Below are 13,352 nucleotides of genomic sequence, written 5' to 3' on the forward strand. Positions count from 1 at the left end.
ATTCCCTACAGACGACATCCACCTCTCTCCTTAAGATACGAGCTAGGTCTAGTAATAAAGCATTTTTTTTTTTGCCTTATTTCAAGTGCTTATCTGAAAACCAGATCTTACAAAAATTTGGTCTCCAGTATTAAAAAGGAGAATATAAATATAGTTTGAGAGAGGTATCTTTGAAAGTACAGACCTTTACGCCAGGCACAGTGGCTCACACCTATAATCCCAGCACTTTGGGAGGCCAGGGCAGTCAGATTATTTGAGGTCAGGAGTTTGAGACCAGCCTGGCCAACATTGGTGAAACCCTGTCTTTACTAAAAATACAAAAATTAGCTGGGTGTGATGGCAGGCGCTGGTAATCCTAGCTACTCAGGAGGCTGAGGTAGAAGAATCACTTGAACCCAGGATGCAGAGGTTGGAGTGAGCTGAGATTGTGCCATTGCACTCCAGCCTGGGCAACAAGAGCAAAACTCTGTCTCAAAAAAAAATTTTTTTTAATTACAGACCTTTAATGATGGAACCATCTAATTTCAATGGTCTGTGCTTATTTTCTTATGCAGTTTATGTCTAGTACTCATGTTTACAGACATTTTAATTAGGCTAGGGAATGGGTAGAGGTGCGAAATAATGATCTCAGAATACTATAGCAAAAAGAGTCACTTTGGATCATCTATTTCCTGGATTGTCATTTTTTACCCAGGAGGTTGGTCACTCAGTGGAAGGGTAAAGTAAGTTATTACGTGGGAGGAGATCAAAGAGGCTTTAGAGATGCAGCAACACTGGATTTGTGGGCGGAACAGAATAAAACTAGCAGCTCAGTATCCTCAGGAAGGGAATCTGCTCCGTCCCAGAGGGAGGTGAACAAGGTTTTGGGAAAAGAGAAAGGTCCAGGGACCCAGACAATAATTAGAATCTCTGAATCCAGAGAATGAGATAAAAGATCCAAATTTATAAAATGGAAGAAAATGCTAGGTGGTATGTTCTCTTTTCATTTCTACCATTTCTGTCATCTGAAGAGTGGAAAAATAATTATTCTGAAGAAAAATGCACCTGACAAATTTCTGTTTCCATATGAAAATAAAGAAAAAGACAGATTTAGGAAAAATGTATAAAAAATTTCTGTTCCATTGCATCACAAGTGTTTAAGTTTCTTCTCTAAGAAAACAAATGCATTAAGATTGTGTAAATGCAAGTGTAGTATGCTTATAGCTTCTTTCTAGTAGTCACTCCATTTGGACTGGAGAAGCCCTTAATTGGTTTCTGTCTTCTCCCTAATCAAAAATCACTTTCAGCTCGAGGGTGTGACATGACGAAATAGAAAAACATGCTCAAAACAAAATGAAACCATGCCTCATTTTTTTTTTTTGAAACTTAAACCCAAACAGAGAGCTTTAATTTACATCAAGCTCTCTGAGCATCTTTATAATTTAGCCCTACTAACTGAAATCTAAAATATATTGCTCTTAAGAATTATGTTAACAGTGTTTCAACACGTTTTGTATCTGTTTTATTTTATTTTATTTATTTATTATTTATGTATGTATTTGTTTTGAGACAAGGTTTCACTCCCCTTGCCCAGGCTGGAGTGCAGTGGCGCACACTTGGCTCACAACCACCTCCACCTCCCAGGCTCGAGCGACACTCCTGCCTCAGCCTCCCAAATAACTGGGTCTACAGGCATGTGCCACCACACCCGGCTAATTTTTGTATTTTTAGTAGAGACAAGGTTTCACCATGTTGGCCAGGCTGGTCTTGAACTCCTGACCTCAAGTGATCCACCTGCCTCGGCCTCCCAAAGTGCTGGGATTACAGGCATGAGCCGCTGTGCCCGACCTGTATCTGTTTTATATCTGTCCTGTCCAGAACCCTCTAGATTGTCTCTCACACATGGGGTTAGGGTCACACAATTTTTTTCTTCTTTTTTTTTTTTTTTTTTTTTGAGACAAGAGTCTCACTATGCCGCCTAGGCTGGAGTGCAGTGGCGTGATCTCGGTTCACTGCACCCTCTGCCTCCCAGGTTCAAACCATTCTCTTGCCTCAGCCTCCTGAGTAGCTAGGATTATAGGTGCACACCACCACACCCAGCTAATTATTTGTATTTTTAGTAAAAACGGGGTTTCACCATGTTGGCCAGGCTAGTCTCAAACTCCTGATCTCAAGTGATCCACCCACCTCGGCCTCCAAAAGTACTAGGATTACAGGTGTGAGCCACCACGCCCAGCCAGACGCACACTTTTAAAATGTGTGTGTGTGTTTGTGCATGTGTGTAAAATAAACAAGCAAAGGAGGAGGATAAATGTCTCCTGACATCCAATGCCACTGAAGTCAACTAAGCTGAAATGAGAAGGGTGAGAAGCAACCCACATTGTGTATGCCTGCCACAGATAGGAAAGAGGAGAGAACAGGTTTTAAATTGATGGGCTCTGGGATCCAGGGCAGGAATGGAAGTTCCTCTAGTCTAAAACAGGGATCACAACACTCATTCAAGGCTGGAGGGGCCCTTGGAGAGAACAGAAAGAGAAGAAAAAGAAAAGAAGATGGGGAAAAAAGATGCTACCATGAGAGGCAACCCGACCAGGTAACACACTATTCAATGAAAGCCCCCACAACAAGTGTGCTACTGTTGGTGGCAGCAAGATCACTCACAGATCACAGCAGGGAGGTAGTCCAGTCCCCTATCATTTACATGTCAACTACATAGCCCCTAAAATTAAAAATAAACAAATGAAATAATTTAAGAACTGAAAAAAAAGCCCACTGAGGACATACATGTGAAATAATAATTTAAAAAAAATCAGCAAGGCAACTGGAACTGAGATTTAAAAGAGAGCTCTGAATGAACTTGGGGTAATATGGAGGAAACCTTCTTAGAGAACCCTGTTTTGAAGTGGGTTTTAAAGAGAGATTGAGGCCACGCACAATGGTTCATGTCTGTAATCTCAGCACTTTGGAGGGCTGAGGAAGGAAAATTGTTTAAGCCCAGAGTTTGGGACCAGCCTGGGCAACAAAGTGAGACCCCATCTCTATTAAAAATAAATACATAAATAATAAAAATAAAGAGAGATTGGCATGGATGTGAGCATGGAGCAGTACCCTAGACAAATTCCAGATTGTGTGGCTGACCACAGTCCAGAAGTAAAACTTCAGATGAAATGTGCCAGGCCTTATCCATTTGAAGAAGTAACTTCTGAACACTTACACTGTGTTCCATGGTAGCCCCTGAGGATACAAGTATGAGTAAGGCACCATCTGGTCCTTTTAGGAATCCTTAATAGGGAAAAAAATGTGTAAACAAATAATTATGATACAGCAGGGCAAGTATGGGAAAAAAAAGATTACTGCCAAAACCCACTGTGTGATTATTGTGTGCCAAATACAATAACCTTATATTTATCTCGTTTAATATTCCCAAGCACCTTATCAAGTAGGTACTATTATTATAGAGATAAGGACATCGAAAGGAGAATAATTTGCTCAAGTAAATGTAATCGTTCAAGGTCACTCACGTAAGTACGTGGTGGAGCTAGGCTTAAAGCCACATCTTCTGGATTCAGGGCTATAGACTTTTAACCACCATGCAATTTTCTATGTAAAATTTGCTATAGAAAGGAAACTAATATTTATCGGAAACCAAGTGCTTCTTTGTTTAATTCCCTCAATAGTTCTGTGAAGCTGGCACTGTGTCTATGTTATGGTTGAAGCAATGACATTCAGAGTGGAACAGGTTCTTAAGTTTTGTTTGTGAAACTCCAAAGCCCATGTTCCTTCCAGTAAATCAAATCCAAGTGGGAGGATGATGCAACCAACTACCTGAGAGGCCTTGGAAGACTTAAATGTGGAGAGAGTGAGCTGAATCTAGAAGAAAGAACAAAATGTGACCAGTTGAGAAAGAATATTGCAGGTGGTGTTATTAACTGGAGCAAAGATGCAGAGGCATTCATGAGCACACCCCATTAAGGTGTGGTCAGACATCCAGTGTGGCTGCAGCATGGGTTATAGCAGGGCCACCTCGCTGAGCTGCAGCCAGGGCCATGTAGCTATCTCATGCTTAAGAGTGTGCATGTGTGACTCTGAGTCTAGGGAATGCACAGAGCTTTTTAAGGAGGAGGATGGCACAATCACATTTGCATTTTAGACAGATCTCCCTGGCAGCTGTGTGGCATACGGAGTGGAGGGAAGGCAGTAATTGGATTCGTTTAGGTGGCAGAATTGACAGAATGTGGTGAATGAGAGAGGAGTGTAAGATGAATTCAAGGTTTCTAGCTTGGCAACCTGGTGGCAGATTACAAAAACCAAAGAAGAGCAGGATTTGTTGGTTTGTTTGCTTGCTTGTTGGTTTGTTTGTTTTGAGATGGGTCTCGCTCTCTCACCCAGGCTGGAGTGCGGTGGCACAACCTCGGCTCACCACAACCTCTGCCTCTGGGTTCAAGCCATTCTCCTGCCTCAACCTCCCAAGTAGCTGGAACTACAGGCACACACCACCACGCCCTGCTAATTTTTGTATTTTTAGTAGAGATGGGGTTTCACCATGTTGGCCAGGCTGGTCTCAAACTCCTGACCTCAAGTGATCCACCTGCCTCAGCCTCCCCAAGTGTTGAGATTACAGGCATGAGCCACCACGCCCATACAGAAGAGCAGGTTTCTAGGGGAAAATGTTAAGTTTGGGCTTGTTTGAAGTCTTTGGCACATTGAGCAGTACTATCTATGAGGCGGCTCAAAGAATTTACAAACTTCAGGGAAAATCTAGAGTTAAATTTTTGTCATAACATACTTGTCTAAAACTCAAAGAAAAGGAATAAGAACAGGATGAAACAGGAAAATAGTCAATCTGGCCTAGTTTGTCTTCTTTGTGTTTTGAGGGGAGAAGGGAGATGTTGCTTTGTATGGGTTTTTTTCGCTCTCTCTCTCTTTCTCATATAGTTGGGACTTAACGAAAAAACTCATTGCAGGCTTTGAATCCCAGCGACATTCATTCCGCAACATACTAACCACATCCTGGTGATCCCAGCTTCAGAGAGGAGAACACGGGGACTTGAGTTCACTATTGCGGTGAAGTCCTGCTCTGGCCCCAGGCAGAAGTCAAGATCAAAGCTCACAATGCAAATATTGTTCTGATTAAAACCAAACTTTCTGCTTTTGATGTGGGCCAACCTCCATTGCTGGTAGGAACAAGGGAGGAGTATAGCAAAAAGATACTAGCAGTAAGTATAAAACCAGGGTGCACTCAATTTAAAAGACAGAGAAAGAAAGAGAGCGATGAGGCGGGGGTAGACAAAGAAAGGAAGAACAAAAGAAAGAATGAAAGAAGAAAGGAAGGAAAGGAAGGAAGGAGGGAGGGAGGAAGGAAGGAAGGAGGAAGGGAAGGAAGGAAGGAAGGAAGGAAGGAAGGAAGGAAGGAAGGAAGGAAGGAAGGAAGAGAAAGAAGCTGACATCAGCCCATGCCTAGGGAGTGGTGCAGAGGACCATGTAACAGGGTAAAGCACAGTATAAGTGCCATTCTTTTGTCAAGGGCCCAGTTCTTTTTTTTTTATTATTATTATACTTTAAGTTCTAGGGTACATGTGCACAACGTGCAGGTTTGTTACATAAAAATGTGTACATGTGCCATGTTGGTGTGCTGCACCCATTAACTGTAAACTAGTTCAACCATTGTGGAAGACAGTGTGGCGATTCCTCAAGGATCTAGAACTAGAAATTCCATTTGACCCAGCCATCCCATTACTGGGTATATACCCAAAGAATTATAAATCATGCTGCTATAAAGACACATGCACATGTATGTTTATCAAGGGCCCAATTCTATGGAAGAAACAGCAGAGCTCCTCAGATTACCAATCCTCCATTCTAGTCTCACTGTGCCGTGAACTGCCTGTGGGTCTTAGGGATATCCCCCTGCACCTCTTTCAGGTCAGTTTCCTTAACTGACACATAAACACTGAAGGCTCTCTGTGGTTTCTTCCAGCTATCTAACATTTATATTCCATGGCTGCTTCCAGATGTTCTCTTATCCTGGGTTACCGCCTGCATTGTTTCTTGGGGAGAAGGATGCCTGATCTCCTACAGAGTAATGAGACACAAGGAGGGTGTCTGAGCCATTTCTACAAACTCCAAGAGGTTCTAACCAGCCCAGGTCACTTCTACTTTTGAAACCTATGGACATGTTATGATGTTATGAAATGCCAAAGCAGGATTACCAAAACTCTCACATATTTTTAAATGCTTGTATTTTGCAAATGACCCTTATTTACAACCAAAATAAAACTTTGTTTGGGAGCAATGTCAAGAGTCTTAATGTGAGGCCTTTTATAAATATCAGGCCTCCTGCTAAATGGCCCACCTGCTTCCCCCCATAAGCTTGGTCATATTAGTACCCCCAGGAGCTTGGCACATGTTTGTCACATGGTGAATAATGAAAAAGTACTTCCTAAATGAATAAGTGCAAACATGGATGAATAAACAATCTACATGTCCTTGGGCTCTGCATACTTCATTAGGAAAATAATAAGGTGGCAATAGGGTTCTCTAAGAAGCATGCAGATTAAAGTTCCCCTCTATGGTTGGCCAGAACCCAAGAAATCACCTAACCAATAGATCTAAGGAACAGAAATGAGGCCTTTTAATTAGAAGTAGGAATTAACATTCCAGTTTTAGTAGTAAGCATCTAGTACCAATCTTCAACTAAGATACATTTCTACCACTAGATTTAGAATGGGGAAGGACAGAACTTTCCAGGAGCCATAGACTTGGTCCTTTGAAAGAATTCCTACTATGGTTTCATCTGCTGTTGTGTACTTCATACATGTTTTTGCAAGGATTAGGAGGAAATAGTTGGTTAAACAAATCCTTACCCCATGGATAAATAGGGGCCTCAAAAGACTGACAAACACGTTGAACTTGGAAAAATCCCAAGACCATGCATCACAATCTTGACACTACAAGTATCTGTTCCCCACCCAACTGAGCAGATGTTATTGCTCTCAAAGCTTCATTTTTCAGCCAATGCCTCCTGCTAGATTTACCCACTGAGGATTTCTGATTGATAGCTATAGAGAGGAGAGCCACCTTGAAGTTACAATTTTTAAAAAATCAGCCACTAGATTTTGGGTTTGAACATCTCAAAATGATAGGCCCCTTTCTCCCAATTTGCCATGGTTATGTCCCAAACAGTCTGTGCAAGTCTGTGCTTCAGATTCACAGCCCTTAGAAAGAGGAAAACATAACTTGACATCTACCTTCCTCACTGGATTCATGAAGAGGATTAATGAGTTAATAAGCATTAAGTACTTTGCAAGCCACAGGTGACTGGAAAACATTATTAGGACCACATTTTTCCTAACAAAGTCGTTCAAGCTTTGAACAGAAGGTTAAATCCCAGGAGAAATATCTACTTTTAATACAGGAAACTGGATGCCTACTGTCAGGTAATAGGATGCCTGTTAAAATGCCCTGGGTTATCCAGTCACTAGTGACAGGGACAGATTTAGACAATATGAGGGCAAGAGTATCCCCCAAAGCACTATTGAAAGTAACTGAAGTAATAAGCAATTCCAATTAACAGTGGCATCTGCAGCAGCAGCAGAAACACTTTGGTTAGACTGATGTTTCTCTGAACTCACTCCCTTTCTCCAGTCTGAAAACCTTTGCTGTTTTGCAAACTACAGCTCTGTTAACAATGTCCAGTCATTTACTTCTGCTACATCCAAACTTTGTGTGCGCACAAACATGACCTAGTTGAACTGCAATAATTGTATTTATTTGATACAACCCAGGTGGGTTCCAAGACTCTTGTTAGCAGGGAAAACACAAAGTCATTAAGTTCACTTCGGGCTTAGATATGTCTCCTTCCTGTTCCCAGGAACATTTCTTCCTGACTCTATATTTACTCACAAAGTACAAATAATGTGAAATGGCTAAGCAGCTAAAAACTTACAGAAAGATCTCTACTACCCCCACAAAATGATATTCTATTTATTTCGCAACCCAAGGTGCCTAAAACTCTAAAGCAACTTTAGTCACCAAAAAAGGTGGAAACTTCAGATGCATTTAGGAAGGCAATGACCTCTAAATCAGGAATCCTGACCTCTAATTTCATCAATGCTCTGGCATTTCTGCAAACTTTTCATTTTCAGAACAAAAGGATTTGTCTAGTAGGACAATGAGGAGGAGATTTTAGGATGAAAATGGAGGTAGGGAAAACACTTATAAAGCTATTGTAGGACTTCAGGAAAGATATAATATGACTGAAAGAAATTAGTGGTGGTGGGAATTCAAACATGGATTGATTTCCGAAGAGCATCAGGCTTTTTGCTAGCAGCTGAGTCTTCATTGCCATCAAGAGTCCCTGTCTCTGTGAACACCCGACACACATATAAATAACCTTGACATATATTAACTGCTACAACTGTAGCATGAATAAAATGTCTCAGAATCACAAGTTGAGAAGCAATTGATTGAGACTGGAATAGTCTAAAAAAACTAAAAAAAAAATGACATATTGAATAGGATTTCACCTATATCAGAAGGAGGGAAATAGCTTTCTTGGCAGCATGATGCATGTATCTGTTTGGCAGGCTCAATGCCTAGTGAGTCATTTATTCATTTATCTACTCCATCATTCGTTTATTCATTTATTTATCAGGCCTCTGCAGTATGTTAGGCTCTACACGGGGCCCTGGATATATTATATTGAGTAAAGACCAGTAGGCACAGATGAAAAAGCGTTGGATGTCAGGCTATGAAGTTTCAGTCGTATCCTGACAGTCATAGGATCTAATCAAGGATTTTCGAGCAGGCAAATGACATGATCACCACCTCTATCAAGTAAAATAGCTCTGGCCAAAAATAAAATGTAAGACCGGGCGTGGTGGCTCGTGCCTGTAATCCCAGCACTTTGGGAGGCCGAGACAGGCGGATCCCGAGGTCAGGAGATTGAGACCATCCTGGCCAATATGGTGAAACCCCATCTCTGTTAAAAATACAAAAATTAGCTGAGCGTGGTGGTGGGCGCCTGTAGTCCCAGCTACTCGGGAGGCTGAGGCAGGAGATCGCTTGAACCCAGGAGGCGGAGGCTGCAGTGAGCCCAGATTGTGCCACTGCATTCCAGCCTGGCAACAGAGCGAGACTCTGTCTCAAAATAAAATGAAATGAAATAAAATAAAATAAAATAAAATTGTAAAGTGGAGAGTTAGAAGCTGATGACTGAGAGCCGAACTATAGATGATATTGCTGTAATTGAGAAACAGGATGAGATCTGACTAGGACAAAGGAAGAGGGCATAAAAAGAGGAATAAAAATTTGCAAGCTGTGGGCAAAATGAACTCTGAGAGACAGGCAGGGACAGAGCCAGAGCGTTAGTTTTCTGGCTTGTGTTAATAGATAAAACATGAGTCTGTTACCTAGAAGGGAGTTTGACAGGAGAGTGAAAGATGATAGTTTTGGTTTGAGGTATGTCACACTTGAGAAATTTCTGGGTCGTCCATGTAGGAACATCCAATGGACATGCCTGCAGTTCAGGATAGAGGCAAAGGCTAGTCTAGAAAGGGATTTGAGGGTTGTCTGCAAAAAACAATATAATATATCCACGTAGGGCTCTGGACATATTATATCGAGTAAAGACTGGTGGGGGCTGATGAAAAAGTGGTGGATGTGTTGCAAAAAAGTAACAGTGGATGACACCTTATTAAAAGCCTATTGAAGACATATAAGGAATGATGTCCTAGTTAAAAAAAAAAAAAAAAAGATCCATGTCAGAGCAGGAGAACCAGGAAAGAGTGCTATTATGAAGCCAACAAGGCAAGAAAGAATTTCTAGAAAGAGGGCTGGTATGCAGCAGAAAGTGCTGAAAACACAACCCCTTCTACATTTCTTTTCACCCCACCACCAAATTGGCTTGCCCCGTTTGCAGACATATCCTTGAATATCTCCTCTTAAGCTATGCTTTAATATTTATCTGTGACTATGGCATATACAGTAGCTAAATATGAAACTCCATTAACATCAGGGTTTTCTGACTCCACTTTGGTGAGTCATTCAACGTAATCGGGACTTAAAAATGAGCAACAGATGTGTTACATTCTTTGAGCAGTGCTCAAAGAAACCCAAAATGGTCAACATGTAAACTTTCCTAAAATATGTTTTCCTGACATTATGGATGATAATGAGGTTTTCTAAATTATAAGTCAGAGCCATTTACTTTAAGCATTTCCAGAAAAATCTGAATTACAGAAATGCCATGTTTCCAAGAAACAGTAATGGTTTCAACTCTGTTTTCTCTCTTATGTCTTACTCTTTGGATAGCCAATAGCAAATTTCTGGAAGGGGAAAACTGCAAAACCAAATCAAACTGGCACCACAAATGATCAACTGACATTTTTATAGCAGTTTACTTCATGTTTAAAATTGAAGAATAAAGCACCATACCTGTTAAGTATCTCTTAATAAGTGGTACTTCTTAAAGAAATGAGCTATCAGGGTAGATAATTTCCCTTTTTATAAACGTAACATACAATATTTTAAGTTCACCTTTTGTTTTAATTTTATTTAAAATAAATGTGGTCAGACAGAAAAATATGAGTAAACTCATTACAACTCAGGCCCAATTTGACCTTGAGTAATTAAGCCAAACACCTTCTCATCCTGTACTATGCCCCGTGATCATCTAATCCCTGGTTTCCTTAGAGCGAAGCAAAAGCTCTTTGCTCAAATTAGATCCATAGAGAATGAGACTCCAAAAGAGGTCTGTGGACCTACAGGCTATTGGGAATGTCTGCTGAATCAGTGATTCTAGTAGTAAGTGGTGGGGAGCAAACAGATAATGTCTAGAGTTGATCATCAAGGAAATGTAGCATAAGCATATTTTTAAAGTTAGGGTGGTAACCACTGAAAGAGCTAAATATGGAAACTGTTAAAAGTGGTTTCCTCTGGGAAGTAAGCTAGGCATTGAGGAGGATGTGGACGGCTGAAGCAGACACTGTGCTTTGCATTATAAGACATTCTGTACTTTGCCCCTTTTTTTTTAACCAAAGGTATTTTTCACTTGGATAATGTATGAAAACGGTGAGAAAAAGAACCAAGAAAACTATTAAGTGTTATTACTACATATTCACTTACTTTGGCTTATGTAATAAAGATATTTGAATTTAGACTTACAAAGTCACAAAAAGACTAACTTCTATCTTACAAATAAAAAGACTGAGACTCAGATAAGTTAAGTGGGTGACCCAAGGCCATGGAGCATAGAGTCAAAGCAAGAGCCCAGCATTCCTACTAGGTCTGTGTATTATACGTGTGTGGCCAACCTACCTCTTTTTATGAATTTCACAAAACAGAGAATGGACTTATTCTTATTCAGGAATTTTCAGATGCTTCTATAGGTCCTTCTGGAAAATTATATCACAGCTCAACCTTAGTAGACATTAGAAATGTCTAATGTTAAAGAGAAGAACAAGGAAAGTCCTAGGAGCTGGGGCGTGGAGTCGGAATTTCTAACATAAAGTCTGTCTCTAGTATGGGAGAGACCATATCATTCTGTGTGGCAGCCACTACTGACATATAGCCAGGTGTATTAGTTTGCTAGGGCTGTCATAACAAAGTATCACAAGCCAAGTAGCTTAAACAATGGAATTTTACTGTCTCATTATTCTGGAGACAAGAAGTCCAAAATCACGGTGTGAGCAGGGTTGGTTCCCTCTAAGGGGCTGTGAGAGAAGGAACTATCCTGGGCTTCTCTCCATGGCTTGCTGGTAGACCACCTTCTTGCTGTGTCTCTTTACATGGTCTTCCCTCCATGCATGTCTGTGTGTTCAAATTTCTCCTTTTTATAAGAATACCAGTGATATTGGACTAGGGGCTAATCCTACTCCAATATAACCTCATTTTAGCTAATTATATTTGCAACAATCTTATTTTCAAATGCAGTCACCTTTTGAGATACTGGGGGTTAAGATTTCAATATATGAATTTTGAGGAGACAAAATTCAACCCATGAAACCAGGAGAAAACAAAATCCTTGAAGCCTTCCCTCGAACATTTAGAGTTTCTTTTTTAAAAAAAAACTCTTTTTTAAAAAAAGTTTTTGGGGCCCCGGCCCCACGCCCGCCATGGAGAAGACTGAGCTGATCCAGAAGGCCAAGCTGGCCGAGCACTAGGACGACATGGCCACCTGCATAAAGGCAGTGACCAAGCAGGGCGCTGAGCTGTCCAACTAGGAGCGCAACCTGCTCTCCGTGGCCTACAAGAACGTGGTCGGGGGCCGCAGGTCCGCCTGGAGGGTCATCTCTAGCATCGAGCAGAAGACCGACACCTCCGACAAGAAGTTGCAGCTGATTAAGGACTATCGGGAGAAAGTGGAGTCCGAGCTGAGATCCATCTGCACCATGGTCCTGGAATTGTTAGATAAATATTTAATAGCCAATGCAACTAATCCAGAGAGTAAGGTCTTCTATCTGAAAATGAAGGATGACTACTTCCGGTACCTTGCTGAAGTTGCATGTGGTGATGATCGAAAACAAATGATAGATAATTCCCAAGGAGCTTACCAAGAGGCATTTGATATAAGCAAGAAAGAGATGCAACCCACACACCCAATCCGCCTGGGGCTTGCTCTTAACTTTTCTGTATTTTACTATGAGATTCTTAATAACCCAGAGCTTGCCCGCACGCTGGCTAAAACGGCTTTTGATGAGGCCATTGCTGAACTTGATACAATGAATGAAGACTCATACAAAGACAGCACCCTCATCATGCAGTTGCTTAGAGACAACCTAACACGTTGGACATCAGACAGTGCAGTAGAAGAATATGATGAGGCAGAAGGAGCTGAAAACTAAATCCATACAGGGTGTCATCCTTCTTTCCTTCAAGAAACCTTTTTACACATCTCCATTCCTTATTCCACTGGGATTTCCTATAGCAAAGAAACCCATTCATGTGTATGGAATCAACTGTTTATAGTCTTTTCACACTGCAGCTTTGGGAAAACTTCATTCCTTGATTTGTGTTTGTCTTGGCCTTCCTGGTGTGCAGTACTGCTGTAGAAAAGTATTAATAGCTTCATTTCATATAAACATAAGTAACTCCCAAACACTTATGTAGAGGACTAAAAATGTATCTGGTATTTAAGTAATCTGAACCAGTTCTGCAAGTGACTGTGTTTTGTATTACTGTGAAAATAAGAAAATGTAGTTAATTACAATTTAAAGAGTGTTCCACATAACTTCTTAATGTCTACATTCCCTCCCTTACTCTTCGGGGGTTTCCTTTCAATAAGCAACTTTTCCATGCTCTTAATGTATTCCTTTTTAGTAGGAATCTGGAAGTATTAGATTGAATGGAAAAGCACTTGCCATCTCTGTCTAGGG

The 13,352-nt window shown here is 40.9% G+C and overlaps 1 protein-coding gene and 1 pseudogene across 1 annotated transcript in view; one reads left to right on the forward strand and one right to left on the reverse strand.

Annotated features, from left to right (window-relative positions):
* SNTB1 (syntrophin beta 1) overlaps positions 1 to 13,352 on the reverse strand; it is a 279,512-nt gene that overhangs the window by 237,195 nt on the left and 28,965 nt on the right. The window lies entirely within an intron of this gene.
* Positions 12,132 to 12,821, forward strand: LOC116813557 (14-3-3 protein theta-like; annotated as a pseudogene).

This window comes from Hylobates moloch, unplaced genomic scaffold (assembly GCF_009828535.3).
Source record: "Hylobates moloch isolate HMO894 unplaced genomic scaffold, HMol_V3 SCAFFOLD_9, whole genome shotgun sequence".
Classification (NCBI taxonomy): Eukaryota; Metazoa; Chordata; class Mammalia; order Primates; family Hylobatidae; genus Hylobates; species Hylobates moloch.